The following is a 12821-nucleotide window of genomic DNA, read 5'->3' on the forward strand; positions in this document are numbered from 1 at the left end:
GGAGCTCCCATCAGAGGACGAGTCTGTGTCGTTGGTCTCAGCTCCTGTCCCCGCCATGGAGCTCCCCTCGCCCTCCGTCCCACTGGTGAATTCAGACTCCGTGGTGTCGCCCTCCATGGCCATGTGGGATGCAGCTCCCTCGTGCTCCGGTGCTCCTCCGCCTGATGATGCTAATGCACACAAGAACAGGGAGACCACAAAAAGGGGGGGGAAACAGAAGAAAACATGTTGAGTGCATGGATTACAGCTACCGTTGGCGGACACAACAGACACAGAAGCCCCCTGCACTACGCCGCGCTCTTGGGCTCCACTGTTCAATTCCTGGAAATTGTCCTACAAGGCTATGGACGACATCTGCACACATAGATGACATAGGGGCATGAATAGCTGAACTTGGCACTCTACAGAGGTGGGGTGGGGTGCCACATGGCCTGCCTTACGGATGGGCCTTGCCTACGGAACTCGCCCTGGCCTAGGGAAACCCACAGCCCACATCCCCCACCCAGACACCTCGTAATGCGCGCAAAGTCAGCTGAATGTGAGTGTACTCACCCCCTTGTGTCTGCTGTGATGCCCTCAAGCGCCCATCCAACTCCGGGTAGGCCACCGCCAGGATCCTACACATCAGGGAGGTCATGATGCGATGGGCAGTTCTCCCACGTTGGGAGGCCATCCCCAGCTGAGCCTCCGCCGTCTTCTTGCTCCAGTGGCGAATGTTCTCCCATCTTTTACGGCAGTGGGTGCTCCGTCTGTGGTAGACCCCCAGGGTCCGGACGTCCTTGGCGATGGCACGCCAAATATCTTTCTTCTGGTGGGCGCTGACCTACATGAAATGTACAGGGAAAAAAGAGAAGGCATTACCAACTGCACCGTCAAAGTGATTGGCCCCCATCCCTACCCTTGCCATGTGGCACATGCATTCACCGTCTTTCAGGCACGCAGCACTCTGCCCCCTTCCTTCTTACATCCACCCCTCTCCACACAGGCATAGCCCATACAACATGCTCCCTGTGTACTTACCTGTTTGTCTGGAGGACCGTAGAGTAGCTTGTACTGGGGGAGGACCCCGTCCACGAGTTTCTCCAACTCCTCCGATGTGAAGGCAGGGGCCCTTTCCCCAGACGCACGAGCCATTGTCTCTTCCAGACCGAGGTCACAGCAGCACTTGAAGTGTAGGTCCTCTCCTGTCGAAGATCAGGTATCGAGTGATTGAACAGATAGAAAAAAATGGCGGTCACGTCACCGTCACAGCCGGCGTACATCGTCATTGGCTCCTGGGACCCATAGGGTCCAATGTTAACCAATGCAGCATTGCGCCGATCTTCGAGCGCCTACCGCGACGGTGTACAACGCCAGCGCAGTTACCTCACATCCCATTGTCCCACTTTACAGGTCAGGCAGCTGCCATTTCAGGGGCCCACATGCCTTCATTTTCAACTGCGTCACACAGACCTAGGCCTAGACTCAACACGCATACAGGCCACCTTTTGTGTATGGATGGTGTTCTGTGTTAACTGTGGGTACTTACCTCTGAGTTGGTTGACTCTGTGCTCGCTGTTGTCCTTCATAGGCATCGTCCGCTGGGACATGTGAGGAGATGGCGGCATCCTCCGGTGTACCAACCGCTGGTTGACCTGTCGACAATCGGGGGCGCGACATTTGATTATCACCTACAGGCTTGACCGTGCCACAATCCAGGAACTGTGTACCCAGTTGGAGCCAGACCTGATGTCAGCAATCCGCCATCCCACAGGAATCCCCCCTCAAGTGCAGGTGCTGTCAGTGCTCCATTTCTTTGCAAGTGGCTCATTTCAAACAACTGTGGCCATGGCATCAGGGATGTCCCAGCCTATGTTTTACAACGTGTTGTCCAGAGTGTTGTCTGTCCTTCTGAAACACATGCGGAGCTACATCGTTTTCCCTCAGGTGGAGGATTTGCCTACAGTGAAAGGTGATTTCTATGCCCTGGGACATATCCCCAACATCATAGGTGCCATTGATGGGACCTATGTGACTTTGGTACCCCCCCCACAGGAGTGAACAGGTGTACAGAAACCGGAAGAGTTATCATTCTATGAATGTACAGATGGTATGTTTGGCAGACCAGTACATCTCCCATGTGAATGCCATGTTCCCTGGCTCAGTGCATGACGCCTACATCCTGCAGAATAGCAGCATCCCTTATGTGATGGGTCAACTCCAGAGGCACTATGTGTGGCTATTAGGTGAGCACCTGGAAGCAAGTCATTGGGAATGGTTGTCTGGGGTTATCCCTACAGGTTAGTGTGTGTCTAACAGTTGTCCCTTGCCATTTGCAGGTGACTCTGGTTACCCCAACCTGTCATGGCTACTGACCCCAGTGAGGAATCCCAGGACAAGGGCAGAGGAACGCTACAATGAGGCCCATGGGCGAACTAGGAGGGTGATCGAGCGAACCTTCGGCCACCTGAAGGCCAGGTTCCGGTGCCTCCATATGACAGGTGGATCCCTATTCTACTCACCAAAGAAGGTGTGCCAGATCATCGTGGCCTGCTGTATGCTTCACAACTTGGCTTTGCAACGCCAGGTGCCTTTTTTGCAGGAGGATTGTCCAGATGGCGGTGTTGTGGCAGCTGTGGAGCCTGTGGACAGTGATGAGGAGGAAGCAGAGGAAGAAGACATGCACAACAGGGACTCAGTGATCCTGCAATATTTCCAGTGAGACACAGGTAAGAATACAAACCTGCCTACGACATGTACTTTAACACTACTACCTCTCTCCTATCTGTCGTTTTCACCCAGTGTATGGTCACTGAGTTGTCACTTTCCCTTACGATTGCACAGATGTGGGTCCCACTGTGTGACATCTGCTTAGATTCCTCATGGACTAGAGCTGTGTGACATAGGTATGTTGACATTGCTGTTTTGAAAACATTTTGTCACTGTAATTGCTAATACACTATTTCGAAATCACAGACAGACTCCAGATCATTTTGTGCTTTAGGTGTGTTTATTTAAATGCTCAATATTGGAGGGGGTAGTGAAATGGTGAGGGGTGATGGCGGAGCAGTGTCCATGGCAGAGTCCAGTCTATTAGTCTCACAGGTGCATTGCCCATATAGGCATAGGAAGTGGAGCTGGGGCAGTTTAATTATGGACAGGGTGACAAAGTGGGACAGTAGGATGACAATCAGGGTGGTCTCATTTTTTGGCGGGGGTCTTGGCATCGTTCTCTGTCTTGTTCCTGGATCTCAGAGACCGTTTGCGTGGTGGTTCTCCCTCTGCAGGGGGTGGGGTGCTGGTGTGGTGGTCCTGTGGCGGGCGTCCTGTCCACTAGTGCCGGCAGAGGTGGTGGGCAGTCCATCGTCCATGCTAGTGTCAGGGGCCCCTTGTAGTGCCACAGTGTCCCTCCTGGTGTTGAGTAGTTATTTCAGCACCCCTACGATGGTGCCCAGGGTGGAGCTGATGGCTCTGAGTTCCTCCCTGAAGCCCATATACTGTTCCTCCTGCATGCGCTGGGTCTCCTGAAACTTGGCCAGTACCGTTGCCATTGTCTCCTGGGAGTGGTGGTAGGCTCCCATGATGGAGGAGAGGGCCTCATGGAGAGTGGGTTCCCTTGGCCTGTCCACCCCCTGTCGAACAGCAGCCCTCCCAGTTCCCCTGTGTTCCTGGGCCTCTGTCCCCTGGACCGTGAGCCCACTACCACTGCCCCAGGTCCCTGTTGTTGGGGTGGTGGGTCATCCTGAGTTCCCTGTAGTGGTGGACACACTGCTGATTGACGTGTCCTGGGGACGGAGGTATGGGCCCCCTGGGTGGGTGCTGTGCTGGTGTTTCCAGAGGGGGGAAGGTCTGTGGTGGCCTGTGCCTGTGTGAGGGGAACCAACTGTCCCGAGGTCCTCGATGGTCCGGGCTGGTCATCTAGATCCAGTTGGACAGAGGTGCTGTCATCACTGTGGGCCTCTTCTGTTGGTGGTGTGGACATGTGTGGACCCTCCTGTCCGGTGATGTTGGGTAGGGGTCCTGCAGGGGTATAAAAGGATGGTTATTAAATCTGTGTGTGTAATGGTGTGCAATGGGTGGGTGACCGTGTACCCCAGTGCTAGCATTCCTTTGTGGGACCTTGTGTGATGATGGTTTAGGGGGTTGTATGGGTCTGTGCAGTGGGCATGCTTTGGTGATGGGTGCCCATGCTTTGTTGTTGCATGCAGGGCTTGGTGTTGGGATGGGTGGTTTGTGATGTTGGGACATATGTGAGGAGTTGGGGTGCTGGGGGTGAGGGTGGGGGTATGTGATAGCATGCAGGTAGGGTGGGGGATGTAATAATAAAGCATTGACTTACCAGAGTCCATCCCTCCACCTACTCCTGCGAGGCCCTCAGGATGCAGAATCGCCAAGACCTGCTCCACCCATGTTGTTAGTTGTGGGGGAGGAGGTGGGGGTCCCCCGCCAGTCCGCTGAACCGCCAGGTGGTGTCTTGAGACCACGGAACGCATCTTCCCCCGTAGGTCGTTCCACCTCTTCCTGATGTCCTCCCGATTTCTTGGGTGCTGTCCCACTGCGTTGACCCTGTCCCCTATTCTTCCCCATAGCTCCATCTTCCTTGCAATTGAGGTGTGCTGCACCTGTGCACCGAATAGCAGTGGCTCTACCCGGACGATTTCCTCCACCATGACCCTGAGCTCCTCCTCCGAGAACCTGGGGTGTCTTTGCCGTGCCATGGGGTGGTGTCGGTGATGTGTGGGGTGGAGTGTGTGGTAATAAGTGTGGTGATAAGTGTGGTGATATGTAGTGGTGTGTTGTGTGAGGTGCATGGAAGTTGTGTGGGTGATGGTGTTGTGTGCCTGTGGATGGCAGTTTGTTGATGGTGGTGTCTCTCTCTGGCCTTCTCTCGGTACTTGTGGTCGTAGGGGTTTGTGGGTGATGTGGGTGTGTGTTTTATATTGTAATTGGTGTGTGGGAGTGGTGTGTGTATGTGTATCAGGTGTGTGTATTTGGAATTGTCCAATGTGGCTGTGTTTTGTAAGAGTGTGTGTATTTCGAGAGCGGCGGTGTGTACCGCCAATGGAATACCGCGGTTGAAAGACCGCCGTGTGGATTCGTGTGTCGTGATAGTGTGGGCATATTTATGTTGGCGTGATGGTGGAGGTTTTGTTTTCGCCAGTTCATTACTGACCTTTGGTGTGGCGGACTTGTATGGGTGTCTGAATTTTGGCGGATTCCGAAATGTGGGTCATAATAGCTGTGGCGGATTTCCGCGGCCGCGGCGGTGTTTTGGCGGTCTTCTGCACGGCGGTAAGCGGCATTTACCGCAAATGTTGTAATGAGGGCCTATGTCTTCCAGTTTTGGTTAAACAGGGATGGTAACCATCTGGTCAAGAGGTAAGGGTCCTACAGATGGTCCAGCTGCTGCTGATGATGCACCACCTCTCTCTTATCATGTTGTGATATGTCCCTCTATGTTTGGCTTTCAGGTGTTTTCAAACAGAGGATGTGCCATGTGAATACTTCTTCACCATACCTCTTGACAGTTTTTTGCTGCATATATTGCATTGGACAAATCTTAGAAATAATTTACTTTTCTCCTGAAGGGACAGAGAGGATACATTTTCAAATGGAGGAATTCTTTGGAGGTGGTAAGGCCTCTTGTTCTTCATCCTGCTCTTTCTCTTCTCTTCTGTCTTTAGCAGAAGACATCTTAACTTTGAAACTCTCTTCTTTTGAAGGAAAGCCAGAAAAATGATGAAATTATTATTTTGAGCCTGCCTCCAGAGAGATGAGAGACCCAAATAACTGCAGTGTGCATGGGTGGAGACTTAGGGGGACATTACGACCTTGCCGGTCTCAGGACCGCCATGTTGGAGGCGGCGGTCATACCGCCAACAGTTCGGCGGTGAAGACTGCCAAATTATGACCATGGCGGTCTTCCCAACAGAACACAGTCAAACTACCGCCAGTACTGCTAGTGCGGTCAGGCCGCCACAGACAGCGGTAACCACCGCCAGAATGGCGGGACCATGTTTCCACTGGACACATTGTGAGGCTGCACACCACCATGGTTTCCCCCGAGGGCGCACCGCCAAGAAAACCCTGGAGGAAACCAGCTCTATAAAAGGAAACACTCACCTTCTGGAACACATACCTGACTGGAGCCACCATGGAACCTGAACTAGAAGTCCTCCCACTGCTCCTGCTAGCACAACGACTCCTGAACCAGCGATGGCGACAAAGACAACAACCGTGAGTACACACACCTACCTCACACTGTAGGGAAAAGCATTGGTGCCCATGCACACACAACATACACAGCCGGTACGGCTTTGATGGTGACACACACACTTTACCACACACCCATACGTGCACACACACCTAAATACCCACACGCACACCCATACTACACACACGCACACCCGTACTACACACACACAACGGCCAACACACATGTGCCATACACACACCAACCCACAGACACGCGGCACCGGCACTGTCTAACACAACCATACACAACACCCCTGATTCAAACAATGACATCACAAACGCAACTACACAAACGCTTCACCAAGCAATGCAACTGCACACCTCCATATGACAACACATACTAACAACAACACGGAACAGCAGACAACCAATAAACACAATCACACTGCCATAGAACAAAGCATATGTCACACGACGCTAATATCACACACAACACATATGACATAGCCATCACCACATACATGGACGCACACACAACAACCACACAAGGGCGCACAACGCCACCAATACACATGGCAACACAAACAATACACAGTTTAGCTACATACATGCATACACCAATTGCAAACATATCCTACACACAATACACAACAGTGACAGCGGGAGAAATGGCAGGACCACATACACACATGCAGCCCAGGCACCACATCTAGCACAACCAACACACATACACGTCACACACACAAACCAAAGGCGCCAAATAAAAAACAGCCATGTGGAAAGAAAGGCAGGTTACCATTGAATCCAACAAAATGTTGGGTCAGATGTATTAAAATAGTTTGGATTAAATAAATAACTATGTACAAATAGCAGGCCAATGGCCAGTCCGAAGTGCCAAAGGCACAAATGGCACCTCAGTGTTCCTCTACTTGACTCCTGACTGCAATATGGCCTCCACGGGATAGGGCATCAAGGGGGCAGGCAGGCACCTCAGAGATGGGGGGAATTAGGGTGGGTTTGGGCTTGGGTTTGAGAGGGGGGTCCATGGCTTGGGAGGGGGTCCTGGGGCCTCGGCTTGAGTGGGGTAGACCTCTTGGCAGGGGGAGGGGCATGGACACTAGCGGGGGTGGGGAAGACTTGGAGGTGGAAGAACTGGACATGGGGAGGGACACAGAGCACTTGGGGGTATCAGATGGTGGAAGAGGAGAAGGGAACATGGAAAACTCAGTGAGGAACGCCTTTTTAGACACACATGGATGGTCATGGCAAAAGGGTTTGGGAGTGGAGGGAGAGGGAATGGTTGTAAGATGTGTCGTTGTAGATGTTTTGGGTGCAAGTATGTGCGTGGAATGCTTGTGAGTGCTGGGTGTCTGTTGAGTGGGTGAGTGTGGGTGTTTTGGTGTTTTGGGAGAGGGGAGGAGGTGCTGGGAGATGCCATGCTGGATGGGTGACTGTCTGTTCGGGTGGTGTCTGCAGGTATGGTAGATGTGCTGCATGTGGGGGTGTCAGTGGCTGTGGCTGTGGTGGGTGTAGATGTGGTGACTGGAGTGGATGTCTGCAGGTCTGCTACTGTGCTGACTGTGGGAAAGATAGGAGTTGTGGCTGGATCCGTGAATGATGGTGTGGTGGCTGCAGGTGTGTCTGATGTAGTATCTGTGAAGGAGGGGGTACGGGGAGTCAGTGCGGAGAGTGGATGTTGGTGTGTCTTCAGGTGGGTGTTGTTTGTGTGCATGCCAATGGTGGGTCTTGTGGTGCTTATGTTTGTCAGTGGTATCCTTGTCTGTTGAGGTGGATGCATGGCTGTGTGTTCGTGTGCTTTGGCTGGGCATGGGGAGAGGGATTTAGCATTGGCAAGAGGTAGTTGGAGGGGGGATGGTAGACAAATGGACACCGGCTGCTGGCAGAGTGAAGGCCAGAACCTGAAAGGATCTCTGGAGGCCAGTCAGGGCAAGGTGAATGCCCTCCAGGAATGCATTGCTCTGTTGGACTTGGGCTGCCAGTTCCTAGATGGAATTCACGATGGTGGACTGACCCACAGAGACAGACCTCAGGAGGTCCACAGCCTCCTCACTGAGGGCAGCAGAGCTGACTAGGGCAGGGGCAGAGGTGCTTGCGGCGAAGGAGACGCCCACCTTCCTGGGTGAGTGGGCAACTGGGTGGGGAACTACAGGGAGGGCAGTGCTGGTAAGTGGGGTGGAAGCCAAAGATGGTGCTAGGGTGGTCTCAGGTGGATCTGCCACTGCCAGGGAGTGTCCACTGGAGGAGGATTCCGAAGAAGAGGTGATAGATCAGGTCTCCCCCATTGCACTCCCCTCATCCTCCTTCCCACTAGGTCCCTTGCTCTCTCTGGTGCCAGTTTCCTGGGTCCCCTGGGTCATGTGAGCTGCTGTTTCCCCACTCACCTGTGCCCCTTCTCCTTCACCAGGTGATTTTGATGCATTCAAAGTGAGAGAGAGAGGGAGGGAGAAAGATAGATAAGGGGAAAGGGATAACATATACCTTCCACAGACACACACATAAACATGCACATCTGAGACAATACATTTCCTGGCTAGGCCATCACAGTTGCCAATACACATATCCTACATCATGTAATTACATGTCACTACTACCCACACTTGTATGCCAACCCTCACACCTACATCAATATCTAATTAGGACAGCACTACTGGAGTCATCCCATGATGCCAACCAAGCCCTTTTAGCTGGCACAGCATGCCCCGGATGAAGTTTTAATTGAATGCCAGAATACACATCATACCTCTCCGTAACACCTATCACCCCTTGGATGTGCAGCTGACACCAAACACATATATTACTACTTAGCTTACTGCTAAGTGCATATACAATAGCCCATATAGCGCATGTAACACATCCATACTCAATCACTGAGTGCAGTGTCACAAGTGATGTACTTCTGTAACACACATATTACATCATGGACCACTCCCAACGCCACCACACATGCAGTTACACCAGTTGGACTACGCACCATGACAACTCAACCCTCATAAACACACCATTCCAGAAATGGCCAAACCTGTCACAGACCCCAGACAACATACATATCAGATGGTTAATATGTGCATGCATTGGGTACACATGGACAAACACCACTGCCTGTACACCAATAACATATCACACTAGTACATAAGGCAGCCTGAGGACAGAATGCTAAATTTGATTCACATCAACATGCCATGTGTCATACAATATCCACACCCCTCCTAATCTGCCACTACATATTTGCCAAGGCAATCTGAAAGAGTCCCACCCCATCACATGTGCCCCCAGCTATCCATGATGGCAATATGTAGGCAGTAACTCAGCAATGTAGCATAGGAAGTACAAGGGCTTTCTCATACATGCCATGTACACACCATGGTGACAACTAAGAGATCTGCCAGGGCACTCACCACCTCTGGTACCATCCCATTGGTTTAAAGGTGACATCCCCACAAGTATAGCTCCGAGGAATGCATTATGTGTGAAATCAGACCTCATCAATTTTACATGTTTTAGTATCCCAGGTTGGCTACCTACACATACCCTACAGTCAGCAGATCACCTATATAAGCCTATTCAGCTATCAGGCCAATACTCCTGTCCATGAAAGCCATTTCTGTGGTGGAACGGTGATGCCAGCCCCACAATCTGTCAATGCCATAACCAGTACCTGAGGTATATAGTCACAGTGATAAAAGGAGAGTGACACAGTAGCATATACAGGTATGCTACATAGATGGGAGTGGACTGACAGCTCAGAGTCACCAATGCAGATGCCTGGAGCTGATGAGGCTAAATGCTTAGGATGATACTAATACTTACATCCATTGTATAGGCAGGATGATCTCACACATGTGCCTATGTCATTAGGCCATCACCACATTCCAGACATGGTGAGGTCTAGAAATGGGAGATGTACATCCAATGAAAGTAAACCATACCAGCACATCTACTATTTATACTCTGCCAGGGTGTATAATACCATTTCCAATAGACGATACACAGGATGTCATTACAACAATGTCACTTTGCCTGCAGTGAGGCACCTAATCCCTATTAAGCCCAGCCAAGTGCCAGGATACCATCTTTTGATGGGTGTTCACCTGCATGGATGACACAGACAGAAGGAGAAAGTCCGGTACACATGCCCCATTCCAACAGCATTGAACAATACACATCTGACTCAACAAGTGCCCACACATGCCCTTCCTCTTGGCTCACATCTCTCAACTCCATGCCCCCTGCATGCATGTACTCCCTCCCCAGAACACTTACCCCTTACACCTTCACATACACCCCTATCACACATGACTGTGGCATTGGGCTCACCTGTTCCTCTGGTGCCACATACAGCTGTTCATACAGGGGTAGGACCCCGTCCACAAGCTTCCTCAGCTCTTCTGGAGTGAAGGCTGGGGCCCTATCACCTGCAGGACATGGAATGGTGGCTCCCAGAGACAGGACATAGCAGCTCAGCTCGTAGAGGTCTTGCCTGCAAGTGTGTCAGGAGTCAAGTGAGCAAGGCGTCAGAAAGTGGCAGTCACGGCTGCCGCATACAAGACTGTCACCGTCGGCGGTGATCACCATTGGCCCCAGTCCCCCATAGGCAGCAATGTTGACCAATGAGAAGTTGCATGGTGGTTGTGACCGCCTACCACCATGGCAACATATGCTAGTGGACTTAGGGCACTTCCAACTTCCTGTGTAGCAGGCCAGGGGGCTGCCATCTTATGCACTTATCATGCCTTGGAGTCCCTAATAAAGTTCATCATACACATTTATGTCCAAACTGCGGAGTAGGCGTATGTTGTGCAATCATAGTTTAGCTAATACATGTGAGATGCATGTCACAGTGACACATCGACATGCTCATAATGGTATGTGTCAGCAGTGCGACGCCTGTCTACAGTGTTGGGTGTGTGCCATGATGACATGCTCTGCTTACTTGTGTGAAGTACTTATCATTTGTAAATGTCAAAATAAACACACATATACAGTTGCTGTAATCTATAGTGTTTATTGTGCATACAAGAGAAATGTGAGTAAAACATATATGGTGCATACTGTGACAAACAGGTGACGAGTGGGGTCATGGTAGTTGGAATCATAAGGGTAGATGGCACAGCAGTAGGTAGCACAGGTCCAGTGTCCAAGGGCATAGGTAAATGAAAAAATTTAATTGAACAGTCAACAGGATGTCTCAGTGGCACACAAGGGAGAGAAATCAGGAGAGTTTCACTTCCTGGCAGTGGGTTTGGTCTTGGCATCTGCTTCAGCTGGATGTCTGGGTGGACGTCCACGTTTGTGGGGGGGTTCTTCTGCTACAGAGGGAGGGGTGTCTGAGGCCTGTGGTTCCCCTGGCAGTGCCTCCATTCCACTAGCTGCTGCAGATGTGGAAGGCTCAAATGTGATGTGGCTAGTGAAAGGGGCCTTCTGGTGGGTAGCGGAAGCACGCAGGATGGTGTTGACGTCCCTGAGCACCCCTGCAATGGAGGCCATGGTGGCATTGTGGACCTGCCACTGCTGCATGACCTTCTGGTGGTATTCCCTATGCAGCCTTTAGTTTTCCCCAACATGATAATGATCTGGACCATCCTGTCCTGGGATTGTTGGTATGCTCCCAGGACTTGGATGATGGTTTCCTGGTCAGGTGACTCCCTTCGCTGCACCGTCCCCAGGCCCACAGGTTCCCTCCCACACCCCCTTGCCCCAGGTGCCTGTGCCCCTGGCATGGTGTGCCCACTCACAGTGTCACCAGGACCTTCATTGTCTTGGGTGTGATGGGTCAACTCAGGTCCCTATACTGTGGGGCACACAATTGATTGAACAGTGCTTAGGACACAGGTTTGGGGACGGAGGGCTGGCTGTGATGTTGGTTCAGACATCCAGCGGTATTGTCCTCACTGGGCCCTTCATACTGAGGAGGGCTGACAATCTCTGGTATCCTCTCCATGGAGGCAGTGGTAGGGCTACCTGTGGATGGAGTGAGATAGAGTTAAATGGTGGAGGTGTGATTGGTTGTCACTTTGTCCGGTGCATACAGGGGCTTGGCTTGATTCCCAGCAATGGCAATGACAGGTGCAGCACTGCAAACACTGTTTGCAGGTAGTGGATTGTGACATGTGTACCATGCTCCATACAGGCTGTTGTCAATCAGGCTTGGTAAGTTTCAATCGTTGGGTGGATTCTGTTCCTGTGTGATGGTCCACATGACAGGTGTGGCCTTTTAGCTCGTGACAATTCTGGCTTGCTAGATGTGAGTGGGAATGGCTGTACATTGCAGCATGATGTCCAAGTGGGAGGAGGGTATGTGCGTATGCAAGGTTGCTTGTCCTGTCTGTGCATGTTGTGCATGGAGTATACCTTCTTAGTTACAAGCCCATGGTCCATTTATTTCAGGGTTGTTGACCTAGATAAGTGGCGCTTAGGTTTGGTGACAGTGCTATGGCTGTGTTTGGCATTGTTTGCCACTGTGTTGTCACATTGCTTTGTTGTCATTGCCATGTAGTGGTCCTCAGTCAAAGCATCTAGTTGGTGTAGCTAATGCAATAGCCATACATGCAAGAAATGTGCTGTGAAGTGGACATTGAAGGTTTTGATGTAGATGGGCTAGTGCATTGTGGGAGTTATAGTGGCACTGC

The sequence above is a fragment of the Pleurodeles waltl genome, chromosome 4_2, assembly GCF_031143425.1.
Source record: "Pleurodeles waltl isolate 20211129_DDA chromosome 4_2, aPleWal1.hap1.20221129, whole genome shotgun sequence".
In the NCBI taxonomy this organism is placed as follows: domain Eukaryota; kingdom Metazoa; phylum Chordata; class Amphibia; order Caudata; family Salamandridae; genus Pleurodeles; species Pleurodeles waltl.